Source organism: Anoplophora glabripennis, unplaced genomic scaffold, assembly GCF_000390285.2.
Source record: "Anoplophora glabripennis isolate ALB-LARVAE unplaced genomic scaffold, Agla_2.0 scaffold374, whole genome shotgun sequence".
Classification (NCBI taxonomy): Eukaryota; Metazoa; Arthropoda; class Insecta; order Coleoptera; family Cerambycidae; genus Anoplophora; species Anoplophora glabripennis.
The window spans coordinates 262,054-283,917 of record NW_019416499.1 but is presented as its reverse complement, the minus strand read 5'-3'; the positions used below and the strand labels follow the sequence as shown (position 1 = coordinate 283,917).

General features: G+C 32.1%; 2 protein-coding genes across 7 annotated transcripts in view; one reads left to right on the top strand and one right to left on the bottom strand.

Annotated features, from left to right (window-relative positions):
* Positions 1–21,864, bottom strand: part of LOC108908713 (orexin receptor type 1-like) — a gene marked incomplete at its 3' end in the record, with an annotated part of 283,301 nt that overhangs the window by 176,204 nt on the left and 85,233 nt on the right. The window lies entirely within an intron of this gene.
* LOC108908714 (extensin-like) overlaps positions 1–21,864 on the top strand; it is a 127,469-nt gene that overhangs the window by 60,788 nt on the left and 44,817 nt on the right. The window lies entirely within an intron of this gene.

Genomic DNA, 21,864 nt, shown 5'->3' with positions numbered 1-21,864 from the left:
TTTAGTGAAAAAACGACCCGTCTCGAGCCCTTCGATCCTTTCCCTTTAAAAAACGAAGGACTTACAAGGTATTATATGCAACCGATCTTACAGCTCTTCAAATTATCTTTAAAACGCTCTTTTGTAGGATACTATAGCTTCAAAATTAACCGAGTTATGGTAAAAAAACCAATGACATTTTTAAATTATTGCACAATTATAGCATTCCTATATTTAAAACATAATTTTTTATTATTTTTTTAGCACAGGGGTGATTTATAAGGGTTGAAAAGTATGAGATACAAATTCTTTCATAAGCAATGAGGGAATTTTTATTTTAAATAATTGCACAGTTAAAGCATTCCAAGCTTTTAAAAAGTAATTTTTTATCAATATTTTTTGCATAGGGGTAGTTTTTAAGGGTTAAATAAAGGGTCGAAAAGATCAAATATATCATAAAACATGTTCGAGAACATGGAACATTATTTAATCTTTGTGCTTGATTTTTTATCAATAAAATGCTTAAAACTTAATTTTTTCAATTTTTTTCACTTAGGGGTAGTTTTTACCCCTAAAAAACAGAAAGCGTCAATTGGGCTTATGTCACTTTTGAACTTGAGCCTAAGATGAGCTTTATTCTAAATTTTCATGCAAATCCATGCAGTTTCAAAGAATTCGGAGGTTACAGCTGACTTTCAGCTTCAATGACTGTACTACTTTTAACTTAAATATTTTCCAGTCTTTCAGTAAAATATAACAGAAGCACCTTTTTACTCAAGCTATTGGTATTTTTCATCCGTATTTATTTTTTAAAGAACTATATTTTTTCCCTAGTTGCATTGTTGCGATTTTTGGAGCAATAATTCCAGTGCATCTTCTCCAAATTCGTTTTCTAGATATTCATTTTCCAAAAATCTAAATTAATAGATAAAGAACTTATTTACAAATCCTCTAATGTTCAGTACAACTGCGATTTCAAGATATGTTTAATCTATAATTGATTCTCCTTATTTTTTAATGTCATATGACAAACAGGGTGTTCTGTAATAAACGTACCATACTGTAATGGGATATTTAAGTCTAATTTAGTGCAAATGTTTATAAAATAACAAACATACAGACAGAGGATCAAAGATGAAAAATAAAAAATCGTTTTTCCTCAATATCTTTTGACAAATAGATATTTGAGTCTACGGGACTCTACCGTGATGTACAATTCATGTTATATTTGCCATATTTTATAGAGATTTCTGATATCAAACATTGGATCTTAACACTTTTTTGTGAATAAAAGGTATTGTTAGTTGACATCGTTAGGAGCATTATTTACTTTCGAGAAAAAAGGATGTTTAACTATGCAATGCAAGTAACAAGTAACCATTAAAATATATTATCTACTTTAGCACTCCTAGAACCGAGTTATATTGGCAATAATTTGAAGTTTACTTAACAATATTTAGCTTTTTTAATTCTCATTTTTAATAATATGTCTAAGGTAGATGAAGCAAATTTAATAAAAATGTCTTGTCACCACTTGTTTATCAGTAATGAAATGACAAATTTTGGGATTATTGTAAAAAAATTTTAACGAATGGCTGCAGCAATTTTTGTCAATAGATGTTATCCATATAGAAAGTTATTTTGAAGACTGTTTCAAAGATTGAGAGAAATCTCTCTCGGAATCGAAATTATCTGCCAGTTCACGCGGTTAGAGAATGGATGGAGAAATTTTAGATATGGTTGAGCAAAATTCAACTATCAGTATCCTCCAAATAACAAGAAATGCTGAAGTAAGTTCGTACACGATGTTAAAAGTACCTAAATTTTTGTGAAAATTTGCAAAAATCTTGTTCACAGATGAGTCAACGTTCATTAGATGTTAAATGATACACTTTCACTATTGCTCACCATTTGCATTGGTCGGATGACAATCCGAATGAAATTTGGAGTCGGCATTTTCAACATGAGTTCAAGATTAATATTTAGTTTGGAGAAATTGGTGATTGAACCTACTGAATTTAATGAGAGACAATGCAGTACATTATTTAAACTTTCTTCGCAACGATTTATTCAACTTAATGGAATATGTACCAATATTCGTCACGATATGTCATATTTACATTATGAAACCCCACCTCATTAGCTGATAAAACTTTGGAATCAACTGAATACTCTTTTTCCTAGCCGATAGTATTGACGAAAAAGGGACAGTCCATGGCCCCTTGGATCGGATTTAAATCCAACAAACTTTCTTTGCAGCGATATCAAACAGTTTGTGTATACGGTGACCGTGATTAATAAGTACACGCATTTAGAAATTTGCAACCGAATTTTTTGAACGTCAGGTGATTTTAAATAACGATGTGGAAAATGCATTGAAATAGGTCAGTACATTTACTCAAACGAACATTGAATAATAATAATAACTAATAATATTTTCTTAATCTTCTTATTTTTAGTTTTGATAGATATCTATTTAGTCGTTGTTTTGTAAGTTCTGACTTGATAGTAACTATTTAATCTTCTAAAACTATTTATCTATTTGTTTTAATAGAATTTCCTTAATTATTATAGTTAACAAAATATTTTTTAAATAAATACATTAAATAAATAAGTAATTTCTATGTTTACCTACTTATTTCGTATATGTGGTATGAAATTAAACACCTTTTTTTCTCGAAAACGGATCCACTTAGCGGTGTAAAATAATAATAGTTTTCATTCATAAAAAAATTAATAACCAATATGTAGTAGCAGAAATCATATATTGCGAGGGCCAGAAAAGTTGAGAACATTTACATGCTAATCAAATTAGAATTCGGCATCACGATAAACTCCCGTAGACTGAATCTAGTTCATATATCTATTGTGTCAAAAAATATTTAGGAAAAACAATATTTTTTTTTTCATCATTAATAGTTAAGCCTATTTTGACTCCCGGAACCTCCTATTACAGTATGGTCCATTCGTTACAAAACACTATGTGCAAGGTGAGTTGGGAGAATCGCACAAAACTCCAGGAATATAATCTACACGTCAACATAATAAAAAAAACTCAAATATTGTTAAGTGATTTTCATTTGTTTTCAAGTTATAGCGCAATTACAAATTTAAAAAATTTGAAATCAGAGTTTCAGGTGTAAAAGTAGAATATTTGTTAATGACATTTTATGTGGCAATAGTTTAACATTTGATTACACTTTTGAAGGATCAGTGTTACAAAATGCCAAGAACTTATTCAAATTTAGAGTATGCAAATATGGTGTTTGTTTATGGTTTTTGTAATGGGAATGCTAAGGCTGCTGTTGAAGAATATCGTCAACAGTTTCCACATCACAGATGTCTTGATGAAAATGTATTTATTAGAGTTTTCAACAAACTGTGCGAAATCGGAAAGCTTACCAGTGCTAGTATAACATCTGAGCGAGCTCATCGCAATGTTTGATGCAGTAGAAAATATTCTGGGTCTAATGCAAGATGATGCAACTATCATGAAGAATTGTTACTCAATTAAGCATCCACAAAAAAAGTGTAATAAAAACCTTCCACGAGCAAGGCTTATATCCGTACCATATACAGAGAGTACAACACCTACAATCGGAAGGTTACGCTAAACGTATCGAGTTTTGTCGATGGGTCAATAATGATCATCTTGTAAACCGCATACTTTTTACGGATGAAGCAACATTCACCCGTCACGGAGGAACTCTCATGTATGGTCAGACGAAAATCCTCACCCAACACTCGAAAGTAATCTTTAGTATAGGTTTTCGGTAAACGTATGGTGTAGTATGATTGATAGTTATCTAATTGGCCCTTTCATATTACAGAATCGACGAGGAGACCACTACTTAAATTTTTTACAAAATGAACTACAAGTAGGCACTACTAGACGATGTTCCTATAAACATGAGAATGTAAATATACTGTAACCTGAGGGGATTATTTATTTAATTATCTATCTACCGTTATGACTAGTATCATAACGAGTCTGGATTTCAAAAGAGTTTACTATTTAATTCTCGAAAGGGAGTTTATAATTATCATTACCTTTTAATTAATACGTGGGAACTTAGAAATGTTGTATGTTCAGAGAATGAATTTCAAGCTCTTACCATCCATTGCTTACGTAGAATGTAATCCAGTGACTGGCTGTACAGGGTGACACTAAAGTTGAGAGAAACAAAAGGAAACACCAAAACTTCCAGAAAGGGTTTTAATAACAATAAACAAAACAAACACAATTAATTTATTTATACGCGACAGCGTACCGAGATTCAGGGAATGCGAGATTCATAGCAAAATTTGGAAAAAACTTTATCCATTAATAAATTTAATTAATTAGCCCGAGACTCCAAAACTAAGTCGACTGCTTAATGTGGAACCTAAGGAAGAACTGACTTTTTTTCGTAGATCTCTCCTGAATTCGACACGCCCATTTCTTGGGTCCAGAGGTTTCTGTTCTTATCTTACTGTCGGGAACCCTGAATATCGGGAAGCTTTGGCATAACTATGCCATGTTAATAGTTATCTAAGTAATTTTGAGACTAAACTTACAAATAACCCTAGCCTTCCTCTAGTGACTCCGTGCAGCGATACGGGACGGATTAGTCGATCTCATTTAATGTATCCTTATAGCTTGAAAAATCTGCCAAAAAAACAGCTATTTGATCTGTTACTTTCTTTTCCAATTACTATCAATTTAACAATTTGATTTGATTCTACTTTGTAACCTCTGCGCTCTTCTCGTGGTCTCGCGCGTTATTAAAACTATCGATTTTTCTCTTTATACCTGCTTAACACATGGCCCCGACTCTAAGTGAACTTGTCCAAAAAATGTTGCTAAATTTTGTGAGGCCTTCCCCGAAGGACGGTCTTGGCGATGTTAAGCCTACTTGAAAACCATTAACTTTCCGATAAATTAGTGTTGACTGAAATATTTTACTTTTTGGCCCATCCGTTCCGAGAACTAACAAATAAATTACTACGCGTCCCGGCTTTTGTTACAATACTACCAGCACGATGGAGCTCTTGCACATTTCGCTCGTTCAGTCAAGCTACATTTGAACGAGAAATTTCCAAGGCATTGGATTGGTCGCAGTGATCCTATTGTTGGCCCCCAAGATCTCCAAATCTCAGCACTAGATTACTGATTATAGGGCTGGTGCAAAAATGAACTGTACAAAGTAATTGTGAACAATCGGGAGGCACTAATTCAAGGTATCATCAATACTGCAGAACTTATTAAAGAAAGATATGCAACAATCAGGAGAGCTACATATGCCCGTCGTAGAGGAAGGAGAAAGAGATTAGAGGTCAATGGTGATGTTTTTAATATTTAATCAAAGAACGCTATGATTAATAGAATATCAAAAAATAAATTTTTATTTATTGAAATGTACGTCAAAGCTTGAAAACAAATTAAATCTCATAACATTTCAAGTGTAAGATTCACTCTTGCCTTTTGGATTCTCCAAATTCGCCTGTACATATAATGTGTTTTGCCTCATTTAACTTCAATTTAATGAACATTTCTCATTTTAACATTCTACAATGCTCTGTTTGGCTGATACCTATCTTGAGGGAGCAATGTGGAACAAACAACAAATAAACGGTGAACCGACTTGACGTAATAATCAGCTTCGAAGTTCGCTCCAAACCTTCACTAAACAAATCGTTCTACAAATCGACCTCTATCCTCATTACAACTTATTGCGTGCAGAATATAGTCCCAGTTGTTCGACGTTTTCCCTAAAGTCATTTAACGAGTGTATCTGACCCTCATGTGTTTGAAATATTAACAAATGCCAAGTTCAACCCTACTGAGTGTGATATCTTGTAATAATTTCATGAGACTTTTTGTGCAGAGGGCCGCCTCCAACTGATTTCCTAATTAATGGGAGGATCTTCGATAACCGATGATAACGATAAATCAATAAAGTATACATGACAGCGAAATGTTGCACTGAGTAGGAAACCAACCAAACTTGAATAATTAAATATAATACCATTTTTCCTCTATACAGGGTTACAACTATTTAATTGTCTCTTGTTATTGTTATGTAAATAAAGGTTGGTGTGTTGGAAAATATTAAAAATAAGAAATATTAAATTAATTTAAAGAAAAAATTCAAATGTTTCAAATTGTAGTTATATTCAATTTATTGGTTATCCATTTATGAAAATCCCATAAATTATACATCTTTATAAAGAGAATTTCCTTTTTCTTCTAATGAGGCAAACATTCAATATGGCGTCCATAAGAAAAACAAAAGTTAACTACCATTCAGCACTCATTTTTAGAGATGCGTTTACTGGTAGCAAAAATCGATTCCTTACATCATTTAACATCGGACTACACTTTTTGCCCTAAAATTTTAAAAAGCAAGTGAAATACGAAAAAAGCAGAAATAACACAAAATAGGTTTCCTTTGAATATCTTCGGAACTATTCGGAATTTTCTAAATTTAAAAACGAATCCGTGATCGGCATAAAATTCTTCACATTTTTGCTCATTTAACTATTGTATTGTATTTCTTAAAATAAGAAAGATACCAGTATTGGACAATTAAAAAATTAAAAAGTTGTAATCCTGTATACAGGGTGTAACTTTGAGTGTGGGTCATATTTATACAGAGGCTTCCTTTGACCTCTAAAAAAATGTATCAATAGTTTATTTGTTCAAATACTCAAGCAATAATCAATAATGGTAAATGAAATACACAAAAATAAATAGTCTGTTTACTCACATGATTTTTATAATACTTCTCTGAGTTTCTTCCCGTCCAACATTAGCGTATTGCCGTTCAAAGCTCGCATAATCTCTTAAATGTGTAACCTGCCACTTTTAACTATGTACAGAATTAACAGGATATGGAGTTCGCTTGGAATTTAATAACGATGAAAAACATTCATATTCTCAGTTAGATGCACTGTCTTCAAATGAAGAACAACTGGCTCCCCCCCTTCGCTTCTTCACCGTTGATTCGCACTATCTCCCTCTACATGCACTGTAAGTTGTCAACAATCTTGTTATAAATACATGAGTACCTATTACAGTGATAGCGTATACAATAATTAAAGTGTATTTTAAAAAACTAATTATAACTCGATTTGATTTAAAAAAAAGAATTTCATATTCATATTCCGAGGAACACGTAGTATTACCCCTAAAAAACTGACTCCTACTTAAAGTTACACCCTGTATAAACAATATTTTTATATTTATCTATCCAGGTGTCTATTTATACAGGGTATCCGAACAAAAATTTGACCCCCCCCCCCCTATAATTGGAAAACCGAATAATATTTCAAAATTCGCCGAGACCCGTCGATTTTTGTTCTTGGGGGGAGCTTTTTTGACAGTCAAGCCAACTCGATATGTTCATCCCCCTAATGCCTAGCAACCCCAACTTAAAAATTTCAAATGCAACTACCCCACTTGTGGCACATCATTTTAAAGCCCTTTTCATTGCGAATACAGTGACGTACCATTTTTAGAAATCGGTTGAGATTTGACAGAATTATTGGTTACAAACGAAAAGATGACAAACCAACTTACGCGTAGTAATTTCTACACAAATGCCCACCACTAATAAGTTTTTCATCTACTACACATGACCGCATTACCTAATTGTTATTGATGTGTCTATCAGTTTACAAAAAAGTCAGAAATGAAATAAAAAAGCTGAAGCAAATAATAAATCAGATTTATTTGATGAATTGCTCAAAATGACCCCCGTTAACTTCCAAACAATAATACAGTCTGTTTTCATTCAAAACAAACTGAATTTCAGAAACGTCTAAAGTTTGATCATACGATTATTTTCGTTAAACATAAAATAACGAAACTAAGTATTAAAATAATGAAAGAAGAAGAAATATGTATACATTACAACTGAGCATTTTTAGTCGCCATTTGAGCTATTTATTTTAATCAAGCACCTTAACTACATATATGTCCAAAATATAATATATGAAAGTGTTCAGAGGCGAATGAGCTATACTTTAAAGGTAATTCGCTTTCTTAAAAACTATGGGCTTACAAAATGTTCTTGACTTAATTTTTTTAAGATAGATTAAGATTTTGAATAGAAAAGATTTTAGGTTAGTCGAAGGCAAACATAGGTACATATTTTTTGCCTAAAATATAAAGATACTAAGAATGCCGGAATCAGTTGTATGTCTTCTGTTAATTTCTTCTTTTTTCTTAATAGAGATTTTCAGTGCATCAGGTTTTTTATGAAATACTACCTTATTTACAGTAAAAAATTTCGCTAAAAGGCATCGTTTTAGAGAAAAATTAATTGCAATTTTTGATTGCCCTTATCAGTTCCCAGTTTATTTGGGAATATTCTAATATGGGTAACCTTCACCATCTTGCTAAATTTGTACCCTTATTCAAGTTCTTTTATGATTTGGGTCAATTTGCCCCCGTTTGAAAGTTAATGCCTACATACTTGTAGCTGAACCTCTAGGGTTGATGATTGGTTATTGATTCTCGGAACTACATACGACTATTGAAAACTCAGGACGAAATACGTGACCAAGCCTGTCCAAAGCGAAACAATTAGTGTATGGAATAAGACTGTGCAGTCCGGTAGCAAATTCATAGGAAATGGAGACAATTAATTGTGTAGATATACACAAAACTTTCATAACCTTATGTTGCTTTCACTTTCAGTACACATTAGGGTATTGAATAGGTTTAGCGTAGGCTAATAATTTTTTAGTGCCCCATAAGAGTCAATGTGTACACAGTTTAAAATTTATAAATAGCATCATCGGGGTATGGAGGTAATGATTCTTGCTCCCATTTTTTTTTTGTTGAAGCTATTTAAAATTTGATCTACATTATGAGAACATGTTATAATGCACCGTTTTTGAGAAACATAGAATATTTCTACATAATAATTGCTAAAAATGTCAAAACGTCAAATATTATTATTTATACCTTTCCTTATTTTACTTATTGTTCTAAATTCAGTGCTTGATTTACCTATAGGCTGGTGTAGGCTGCAGCCTACAGGCACCCACCAACTAGGGGTTCCCACCATGTTAACAAAAATTTTTTTTATGAAAACTAATTTAAAAAAAAATGTTTAAGACCTCCCCCATCATGAACAAGAAAGAAAAATTATTCTGAAAAATATAATTTTTTATTCTTAAAATTTGAATTCTAACCATAGATATAATTCTAAGAGTTGCCACTAGAGGGAGAAAGCGTATACAATAACAATATTTTTTTTGGGGGGGCCTACCAAAAAGGATATTTTTTTCTAGAATAGGCCCCCACCAATTTTCAGCCTACAGGTCCCCATCACTGTAAATCAGGCACTGTTCTAATTGTTGTCTAAATGTATTGTTAAATCAGTTATGAAGAGTCAGTTAATAATAATCCAAGGCCTACTGTGATTTGTTTAGAAGTAATTTCTCTGAAAATCATTTTGAGGACTTTATTTCAACACTGGCTGATATTAATGCACCACTTAAAATACCCTAGTAGCCCAAATTTCATCAATTTGTAAAACAGGATCATATTTTTCGATAGACTTAAATAAGCTTTACATTTTTTAAGTTTCTGATTCATTTGAAACATGTAGGAATCATTGGAAGCGTCTGATGATGAGAAATTGCCAAATTACTGAGATTTTTGTTAACAGTTGTTGGTCTAATAAACTCTACTTAAGAGTTTTTTTTATAATTTTAGATATACCCGAAGTGTCACTGATTTGGTAATGTTTCATTTTCAATTTCTAATGCCCACTAGATTTTTAAATTGAAGCTGAAACTTAATAGACTTAAAACATTCTTTGCATAAAAAAATATTCTGTTTTGTAAGTTGATGAAATTTGAGATGGTGGCATTATAAGCTACTTAACCAGATTTTTAATAATAATTTCCACAACGAGATTTTCCGAAGTATCGCCTGTAACAGAATCGCGACAGATTATCGATTATCAATTGAATCATCGCGACAAGTAGGTTTAGAAGACCACTATCTTATACAGTACGTCCGGTAGTCAGTGGGCTATACCTGAAGGGTAGCTTCCTCAGGTAAAAATAAATCAATTGCCTTAGTACAATTTTACTGACTAAAATATTGTAATTAGTTTAATACAACTTCGTCACCTTTGAAAATATTTCAATAAAATTTGGTGAGAAGGAGCTTTTGGGATAGTCGAATATGAATAACTTTTTACCTAAAACAAAGGGAGTGCTAAGAACATCTTAAACAATCTTTTGTTTTTTAACATAATTTTTCTGTCTATAGAAATTCTCAGAAAACGGATATATTGTAAGAAATCTCGTTTTATTTATTTTCGAAAAGGTATACTATCTCGTTAACATGCACCATTTCAGAAAAAAATTGATTTCGATTTTTTTTTATCAGTAAAAACGAGATTATTAAAATACAATTAAATTCTTTTGTTAAACTTGCTAAATCAAATATTTTTTACGATTTAGATCAACCTATCTCCATTAAGAAGCTAGTTTATACCCAATTCACAGTGCATATATAAAAAATATTTAAAGAAATATCCTTGGACCTTTCGTTCCCATACACTTTGTATGTATTATTACATTAATTAATTAATTATCGAGACAAAGGTCTACGCGATTAAACAAGCAATGATATTCTGAGAAATATAAAATTTGTATTCAGGTATGTAGAGTTTTGCTTCTTTCCTGTTTTGGTTTGGCCAAGGTATCAATATCTGAATTCATCTTTCATCATAAACTTGATGAAAATTATGACATCTTTCAAATCACAGGAACACCGCCGATTAATACACACTTAGAGACCGACCGATTAATCCGCTTCGGCATCGGCTTCGGCCACATTCGGCCATTATTTAAACCTTTGGCTAAGAATCGGCTTCGGCCAAAATTAAGCCGAACTTTTCGGCGAAGGCGAAGGTACCGTTCGGGACGCCGCTGGATTAAATTAGCGCCTTAACACTACAAATAACACTGCCAAATTACAACAAAATTGGGTAAAGATTGTTTAAAATAATTACGAAATAGCATTTTTTTTATATAAAAGATTAACACCCTGTATCTTGAAAACGAAGCATCTACAGACCAATGTTTATATGAACTTTTTGTATTAAAATCACTTAAATAATCGTCTGTTGAATTTATTGCACATACTTAATTAACACCCTATATATATTATATTTCCAAAACATTATGCATTTATTTTTTATCTACTTTTATGTTATCTTATCATATTTTTGTTATTAATTAAAATTTTAGTTAATAAAAATATCTTCGGCTTCGGCATCGGCTTCGGCCGAAGGTGACCCATAAACCGAAGTTCGGCTTCGGCTTCGGCTTCGGCCAAAAAAATCACATTCGATCAGTTTCTATGCACACTCCTTTGCTCCTGGAAGGCGGAAGATTTTTCGGCGTTCTTCTGAAATTACTCGTACAGTAACAGATGCATTCAGGACTATATTTATAGCATGTTATAAGTATGATAAGTATTATTTATTTTAAAATTTTATTTACATTTAGGGATATCATTTTTTGGAGGCTGTGTGTGTGTGTGTGTGTGTGGCCAGTTATTCGATTCAAATAATTTAATTTTTCCAAATGTAATAATTTATTGATGTTGCCTAATATCAAACAATCAAATGGAAGCAAAATAGTCGTTTGATACTTATAATTATTAAGTGACACTTCAGATAAAGACAATAGATCAGAACTGTTGAAATAACTACCTATGCTGTTTATACAGGGTGTTTCTAAAATAGGGTTCCAAACTTCTGCTGCGTTTATAACTCATTAAAATAAGCCAAAAAGTTCCTATTAACATGTGCCCTAAAACGCATCCTTAGGAAGTTATATGCCCTTAAAAGGGCTTAAACAAAACTGATTTTTTTTTCAAATAATTTGCAGTTATGAAGGATCCGATCATTTAATAAATAATTTAGGACATAAACTAAGACTATTTAAATTTAAAGTTACACTTACTAATTCAAGAACTAATTACTACTGCAGACAATAGCTAAATGTGAAATAGAAAATAATGGAATTAAAATTAGTAATAATAAGTTAAATTACAAGAACTGCTCGAAGTGACCACCTTGCATTTCGATGCATAATCTAGCTCGACGCTTTAATGATTTGCGAACTCTTTGGAAAATTCTAGGTGTTTGCCTTATTTCCACGCACGCGGTTTTAAATTTTCTCCCATAGTTGCTGAATGATCTCAATTGGAATTTTATAAACCTTTGCCTTAAGTTGACCCCACAAAAAATAGTCCAGGGGGTTAAGGTCAGGGGAACGTGGAGGCCAGGGTACAGGACCTCCTCGGCCTATCAATTTTTCTCCATACAACTCATTTAAATGTTGTCTTACATTATGTAGGTAATGAGGTGGCGCCCCGTCCTGTATAAACCATATGCTTTGACGTTCAATTAAAGGGACATCTTCCAAAAGTCCTGGCAAGTAGTTAACAAAAAAATTGTAATAATCCTCACCATTCAATCGATTAGGCAACACAAACGGTCCGATTAGCCGATCGCCTAAAATGCCTGCCCAAACGTTGACGGAAAACCGAATCTGATGTCTGGACTGAAATATGCTGTGTGGGTTTTCATCAGCCCATTCATGAGCGTTATGAAAATTGACATAACCATCTTTACTGAAGCTTGCATCATCCGTAAACAAAATAAGAGATGCAAAATTCGGAATCCGCCTCGATTTTCGCAAAAACCGTTGGCAGAACTGCCGACGTGGTTCGTAGTCATTCGGATTTAAAACTTGAACACGCTGGATATGAAAAGGATGAAGTAGTTGTTCGCAAAGAATTCGCCAAACTACGGAAAAACTTATGTTATGCATACGTGCGACACTTCTTACACTAACCCGTGGATTGTCCTGCACAGATACACATTTTCTTCCATCACCGGTGTTCTTAAAAATCTGTCGCTGCCACGATCATTTACTCTTGGTTGGAACAAACCATTTTCTCTTAAACGTTGATGGATCCTCTGAAATACCTGTCGAGAAGGAAGTCCTCTATTCGGGTATGCTGCCGCATGCGTGCCTCGCTTCTGATGCATTTCCAGCCGCACGGCCGTACATAAAGTGCATATCTGCCATTTCCGTGTTTGAATAATAATATGACTCCATTTTATGAGTTGCAATAATGTTGTATACTTAAATTTTCCACTCACCACTTTTACTAATTAAACACTGCAAAGCTCAATTGACAGTTTATCAATAACTTAAATTGTTAAGCGTTGCAGATTTTTGTAATTTTTGGCATAATAACTTAAAGAGCAGAGTAATTTTCAAACTCAATTTAATCGAAAACCATTAGAAATATCGATTTGGACAAAGATAATATTTTTTTCCTAAAATTGTTAAGATTTTATAAATCTGTAGAGAAAATTGTAAAAAATTGAAATAAAAAAATTACGGGCCGAAAACCCCCTTCACCAACCTTAATGGAACGCATATGATTTGTATGTCGAAAAACGGAGTAGCCCTTGTTATTTAACGTAAAAAGTTATGTAAGACCCATAAATTTTTTTCTATTTATTTGCGACCGTTTTGTCAATAACAGAAAAAAAAATAGTTTTGCTTGAGCCCTTTTAAGGGCATATAACTTCCTAAGGGTGCGTTTTAGGGCACAAGTTAATAGGAACTTTTTGACTTATTTTAGAAACATCCTGTATGATCATCACACTAGTGCCAGTATAGGTAATAGAAAACAGAATTTATGTACATGAATGGTGTGAATATCAATCTTATTGGTCAATCTAGATAATGAAAAACAAATTTTGTTTTAAATCATCTTGTCAGAGTAATATCTGAATATAGCAATTCACGGCGGTAAATAAACAGTACTTGATCAAAGACTGATACACACTTAAAAATAAATATCAAGTGATATTAAGATAATATTTACAAGCAATACGAATGCATTTGATTGTTCAGAAGTGATCTTACTTATTTTGTTTTATCAGATATTTGTTCAAATCATTTAAATGCACTTAAAAATGGAAAATGATAAACACGTGTTTAATTTCTTTTTTACCATATAATTTAATAAATAAAATACATAGTAAATATTTTATGCTGAGATGAAAACCTAATCGACTTCATTTTTCTTTCTAAGACTTTTCCAAATTATTACCTACCTTGAACAATTAAGATCTATATGGAGACAAAATTATGAATATTTGTTTTTATAATCATTTACAATCCTATGTCTATATCGGTATTTCATGTTACATTTTTTACCTAAATATAAGAAATATCGATTTTTCACGTTACATTTTTTTCTGATATCGATTATTTTGTCGGTCACTATTTGTTCTACTTATAATTCTAAATAATTCAAAAATTACCTGTAACTTATCACATCAACCTGTTAAATCCGGTTTCAGTTTTCATGTTAGATTTATTATTTTATTGTAACAGTTTTGCAATTTATAACTATAATACAGCCTCCAAAACCATTATTTTGTAAATCTATTTTTAATCACTTTATCTCGATTGTTTTGATATTTTTCATATCTGTAAGAGATACCCAATCAAAATTATCAAACCTTGGCAGAACACATAGAATATATTATTTACAAGATTCATGATTTTTAATTCGTAAGAAGGTTAGATTGGTCTTTATTATTCCGCAATTTTTTTTATTTACAGGATTTGTTTGTAATTAACTCCAGTATAATAATAACTTAAGCAGTAATTAATCAAAATACTAAGGAAAGACCAGAATCTAAATTTATTATTTAATAGAGAGAATTTTTATTGTTTATCGAATTGAAAAAAAAACTGAAATCAGAAAAATTGCCGTAACCATATGGTGTCAATCCATCCAAAATCTAGTAAACTGCTTGGCAATAAAAATTTGATAACTAATCATTTCTACTTCACAATCAGGTCCAATAACATATGTTTATCAATATACTAATCTAGATTCGCAGTTGTTTTCCTGTAGTTATTAGAAATATTAACCCGACGATGATCACAGTGCCTATGAGTGTCTAAAACATCGATAATATTCTAACACTGATAAGCTTACTATCGTCAGAGCAAATAGAAATAAATAATAGATATATTTAAAATCCTTAGTAATTGCGCTTATATATTATTAATTAAAAAGATCATCTGGTATTGGCCTCATTAATATTTTAATCTATTTCATATGAAGAAACCTACTTTCATCATTACTCGTCTCTAAAATTGTACTTGCAGTTACCTTTTATTGGTCCTACAATTTTTAGCTATCCATATATGAGGTCTGTTCAGAAAATAACAGAGCAACTTATTTTTTGTTTAAACTTTATTAATTTTATACATTATTGGTCCTTGTCTCCTTCAAAATACTCACCTCCCCTGTGATGTCATCAACAGTAAAAAACGGCGTCCTTTTAGCACTTATTTTAATTTTGTAAATACGAAAAAATCGCAAGGAGCCAGGTCTGGCGAGTAAGGAGGGTGAGGAAAAACAGTAATCTGATTTTTGGCAGAAAAACAATTCCATTAAAGTCGAAAAATACTTTGACATTGGATCGAGATTAATGTGCTTTCATCCATTGTGATGTGTGTGACTTTTATCTCAATGTCGATGTCGTAGCCGTTATGATCATTTCGATGAATGTTTCATCGTCATTGGGTTATTCAAGAAGTTGCCGACAAGTGTCCACATGTTTCTTTCTGTTTTTCGGTCATCAAACGAAGAACTAATTTTGCTGCAAGTCGATCCATGTTTTTTTGCAGTCAAAATTTCATGGTATGACTCCATTGAGATGTTATCGCCTTTTGCAATTTGCACGCACTAGATCTTAGACTTTCTGGACGTGAGAGTCAACAGTTGAAGCCGAAGGCCTTCGTGGCCGAAGGTCATCTTCAATTAGGTAACTGACGACCACTTTTAAATAGAGGAAACCATTCGTAACATTGAGTACGACCGACAGCATCAACTTCGTAAGTTTCTTTCAAAAGTTAAAATGTCCCCGCGAAAGTTTTTCCTAGTTTCACGCAATCTGTTCCATAAAATCGCACTTTTCAAAAATCACTCACGTCACTAACACTTAAACGCGTCGTACTCAAATAACAATATCACGAAAACTTAATGAGATCGACAATCCAAGAACATGTGGTTACAGAGGAGGCTATGCGCAGCGCAATACTGCCAACCGCATAACACTATCACTCCATTAGAGCGTAATACAAAAAGTATTTTTTTCTGAACAGACTTCGTATTATAATTATCCAGAAATTATTAATTTAAGGCAGCGGTCGGCAACTTTTTATCAGGTAAGGGCCACATAGCGGCAAAATGAAATAAAAGCAGACCGCATTTGTTTATAATTTCGGTATTGATGATATTAAAACTGCAAAAACACAAATATTTAGTTTTGCATTTAATTTATAATCATTTTATTTTATATATTCTAATATATATTTAACTGACTATTTGTGGAATGTTTGTTTTCATGTCTGCCGTAGAAATTCGTAGAATGGCACTCGTATGCTCATCTGTGAGACGAGAACAATATACATTGTTTCTATAATTTAGAATTGAAAAAGTTTGTTTGTTAATTGTTGAGCAAACAGTTTTGGCGGAAAGTAAAATAATTCCGAAGAGTTTTATTTACAAAACAGTCACGGGTCACAAAGAGGAGCCCCGCGAGTCGCGGCTTGCCTTTGAGGTCATACATATTCAGTTTTACAGCTTGAGCAAATTCATTTTGTCCGCGAGTTGCAGATGAGCAGTGGCAACGTTACCAGACTAGCACGGGAGCTCATTCACTGTCTGAGCTTTTAATGTCTTCTATCTTTATCACTCCTACAGCAAACTCTCTTTAGCCTTTAACATTTTTTTTCTGGATATTTTTTATTCAACAGATTTATCATTTTTTTCATAACACAGATGTACTTTTCACATTATCTTTCTTAAGGAAACAACATGCGTATAGCATGGAATACCTACATATTTCATAATAAAAATACACAGGAATGACGCACACCCTCAGAGCAGTCGTAGGCGTATTGGAAACGCGAGATTTCAAGCGACAATGAATTCTGTATGGTTGTGTTTGAATCACTCATTTTAACGAATATAGAGGATAAAGCTTTGCTTCAAACAAAATATTTTTTCATTTACGTTTCGTTTATACACAGTTGTTTGACATTTACTATTTGTCCTTTTCTGGGGCAAAATTCATTGTCTTAGTTGTGGTTTTATAAACCTCACCTTTGGCTTATTCCTGACATTTAGAAAGTAGTATTCCTCCCACTTGTTATCTATACTTATAGCTAATATGTTTTTTTTGTAATAATTATATCAGTTAACATTCCGACAATAGGCTTCTTCCAAAAGATTTGCTGTCCTAAGGCAGCGCTTCCTGGGTCTAACCTTAGAAATTGTTTCCGGCCTAGCCCGGAAATGACAGACCAGCCCGATAAAGAACCTTAAACATTTTACCGAAAGCGATCCTCAGTGGAATTTTTTATTTTATTCTTCCATTTCTGCGTTCTATTCCCTTAATTTTATTGGTAAAATGTAATGTATTTTGTACAATGCGTTATACGGTTGTCTCTATGTACTGAAAAAAAGTTATTTGTTGATAATAATTTGTAACAACGTTATCTTATGTGAATTTACGAAATGGAAGGTATAATAACGCATTTTTAAAACTTTACACTTGTAGGAATATAGCATTATCAGTCAGTTATTTTAAATATCAAATTGTGTATTTTGTAAAATGACGCAATCAATATCGTAAAATTTTTGGTACATTGTAATAAATATTATAAGATATTTTGTGATTTTAAAGGTGTTCATATTTAAGTAGGCAATATCCAAACTTTTTTATTATTAGAGCTACGAAGTCGGTTAAATTACAAAAACAGTTACATTTTTAAGGTGACATTAATTGTCGAAAGATAAAAACACGACTTCCAAGCTCTGATAATAAAAGAGTTAGCGATAATGTCGATTTAATTTTAAGCATATACTTAGGTAGAGTATTAATTACACAGGCCGACAAAATTAAAAAAAAATTCCAGAGATCAGACACTACGCTTCCGAAGGCATTTGGCGCGCTGAATCCGAATCTGGACTCAGAATTGATCCATCACCCTAGGTTTCCGAGATATTCTAACCTAAAAGTGCAAAAAACACGTACTTTTGCTATATTCAAGGTTATGTAACTTGGCGAAAAAAATTTTTTTCTCAAAACTGAAAACATCATTGGAAACGACTATCTTTCCCCTTCAAAACGCATTTTTTTATTTGGAAAAAGCTCTATTTTTCGCGGAGATATCGTCAATTTAAGATGACCAGTATGGCTATATTATTACATCATGGCTAACCCCATAACACTGAGCGCTGCTAGCCCTAATTGTTAGGAACGTTAACCCCAAGCCCTATAACCCCACAACACTAAGCGGAGCGAGCGCCCTCATCGTCAGGAAGGTTAACTTCAAGCCCTATAACCCAATAACACTAAGCGCTGCGAGCCCTAATCGTCAGGAAGGTTAACCCCAAGCCCTATATGTCTGGAAGGTTAATCCCAAGCCCTATAACCCCACAACACTAAGCGCTGTGAGCCCTAATCGTCAGGAAGGTTAACTTCAAGCCCTATTACCCAATAACCCATAATACCCATTAATTGTGTTATAGGTCGAGCCATGGTTTAATAAGGTAGCTATACTGATCATCTTTAATCGACGATATCTCCGCGAAAAATAAAGCTTTTTACAAATAAAAAAATGCGTTTTGAAGGGGAAAGATAGTAGTTTCCAATGATATTTTCAGTTTTGAGAAAAAAAATTTTTTCGCCAAGTTACATAACCTTGAAAATAGCAAAAATACGTGTTTTTTGCACATTTAGGTTAGAATATCTCGGAAACCTAGGGTGATGGATCAATTCTGAGGCCAGATTCAGATTCAGCGCGCCAAATGCCTTCGGAAACGTAGTGTCTGATCTCTGGAATTTTTTCCTTGTTGGCCTGTGTTATTATTAGTCTTATTAATTACATTTGTTTAAATATGTGCAATACAACAAAATTCCAACAAAAATTTGCAACACATTCTAAATGGCCGTGAACAAAAAAATCTATCATTTATTTATCAAGAAAAGTAATAAAGAAATATGCCTATTTATGTCTATATCATCAACTTCTTCTGTTTCTTTAAATTTGTTTAAAAAAATGAACACTTTAATTTCTGATCCAGATACATTTTTTGTTTTTAATCTAGATAAATTTTCGATAAAATTCTTCGTATATTTGATGGTTCATAAATTTTTTTCATACAGGCCTTTGTTAACAAGTTACGGGCCCTCAAAAGTGAAAATTAAAAAGTTATTTTTATTTACAGTCTCTAAACTATTAACTTCAGCATGATGAAAATTTGGTGAACAATAACACATACGTACAGCTTGTTTTTGATGTTGTAAGTGAAACTTCATCATGCCCAGAACGCCAGAGACGGATTATGCCCAATGGTTAACAACCCAGAATATTTTCATAGATGACGATTACAATCTGCCTACATAAAAAATAAGTTCCCTGAAGAATTTGCCAACGGTAATACCCTCTTGGTTTAACTCGGTAAAATTAACAGTTTAAGAAATATTTGTGATTTTATGTCACAATGCACATCGAGCGGCGCCTCCACCATTTTTTGTTTTTAATTTTTAATTGGACATATTACTATGTACCCTAGAAAATCTTACTGTTTGCTAATGTAATTTTCACTAACAAAATTTGACAAACACACTTTACCATAACACAAAATAGAAAAAAAAACAAAAATAAGTTAAAGTAAGTATTCAATTCCAAATATCGATGTCCATTCGGACGTTTATCAAACACCTATAGACCTATTAAATTATTAACGTATGAGCAAGAATAGTAAATTTAATAGGTCCATACGTTTTTGAGGAGCGTCTGAATGGACATCAATATTTGGAGTTTTTGCAAAATAATTTGCAGTCACTATTAGAGAATGTTCCATAAGATACCCGAAGAAACATTTGATTCATGCACTATGGGGCTCCTCCCCATTTCAATGTTGATGTATGAAATTATTTCTCCATTGTGTTTAATAATAAATGAATTGGGAGAGGAGGCCCAATTTCATGGCCATCACGTTCTCTAGACTTTAACCCGATCGACTTCTTCCTACAGGCAAGGGATGAATTGTTACAAAGAATTAATTTCCATTGTGATAATATTAGACATACCCCAGAAATATTTTTTCGTGTACAAACAAATAGCATTCTAGACATAAGAAGTGTGTGGAGGTGGAAGGTGTCCATATTGAAAATGTATTTTGATATTTTTTTTCTTTAAAACTATTTTTTTTAACTTACTTCAATTTATTCTTGTTTTTTTCAATTTTGTGTCAAATTTTGTTAATAAAAATACATTAGCAGATAGTAAGATATTCTAGGCTCTTATTTTAAAAATATGTACGGTTCTAACATAGTAATTATATCCAATTAAAAATTAAAAACAAAAAATGGTGGAGGCGCCGCTCGATGTGCACTGTGACATAAAATCACAAATATTTCCTAAACTGTTAATTTTACCGAGTTGAACCAAGAGGGTATTATCGTTCTTCAGGGAACTTATCTTTGATGCAGGCAGATTGCAATCGTCATCTATGAAAATATTCTGGGTTGTTAACAATTGGGCATAGTCCGTCTCTGGCGTTCTGGGCATAATGAAGTGTCACTTATAACATCAAAAACAAGCTGACAGCATGTGTTATCGATCACCAAATTTGCATCATGCTCAAGTTAATAGTTTAGAGACTGTAAACAAAAATAACTTTTTAATTTTCACCTTTGAGGGCCCGTAACTTGTTAACGAAGGCCAGTATGAACAAAATTTATATGAAGAATTAATTATAGAATTAAGAATTAATTAAGAATTATTTATATGAAGATATTAATTTGATCTCATCTATTTGTACTCGACTTTTTTCTATCAAGTACCGGGACACCCTGTATTTATAAGATAATTAGTAACTTATATGTATAATTTCAGTAACATCTGGCACTTTGTATACAAACAAGAAAATTATTCACCTTTCCAGTATCGATGTAAACATTTATTGATGGTTTTTATATTTGTCAATTGTACAATATTTATATTTACAAATAGAACAAGCATAGATATTGTTTTGAGGACTTACCTTTTAGACCAAGCAAATTAAATTTTTACTCGAAAAAGTCCTATCCGCTAGATTATTGTAAAATTGTCTAAAGGAACATAATACAAGACATCTCTCGTCTCGTGAGTCAAAAACTTTTATTAGCTAACTTTTCTATTCAAACAAATAAGTGAGGAAAACAGCTTTTTCACTTCATTATTCAATTATTATTTATTGTTAAAAGATTTAAAAAAGAATAAAAAGCATTTGAATTTATTGCAAAATTTTCAAAATTAAAAATATTAAAAATAACGCGGTCGATAAAATTACAATTTTAACTTCCTGAAATTTTAATATATAAAGTTTTTTTATTATATTTATTACTAATTTTATAAACATAATCAAAATTAATTCAAAAAATATTAATCACAACCATTTTCAATAATAGATATAAATAATGCAATATAATACAATTTAAAATTTAAATTTTATTATATAATTTATTTTTATAAAATTTTAACAATAAATGCGATAGTTATAAACAAATGAAAAAATGGGCACTTTTCTTGTTTTTTTGCAATAACTTTTTTGTTTATTAACCGATTTTAATTTAACCAGTCTCATTTTGTAGATAATTTTACTCCCTATAAGCTGTCTGAGAGTCACTTTTCGCTAAAATTGATGGTTTTCCCTGCAAAGTGAAAAAACTGTTTTCCTCACTTATTTGTTTAAATAGAAAAGTT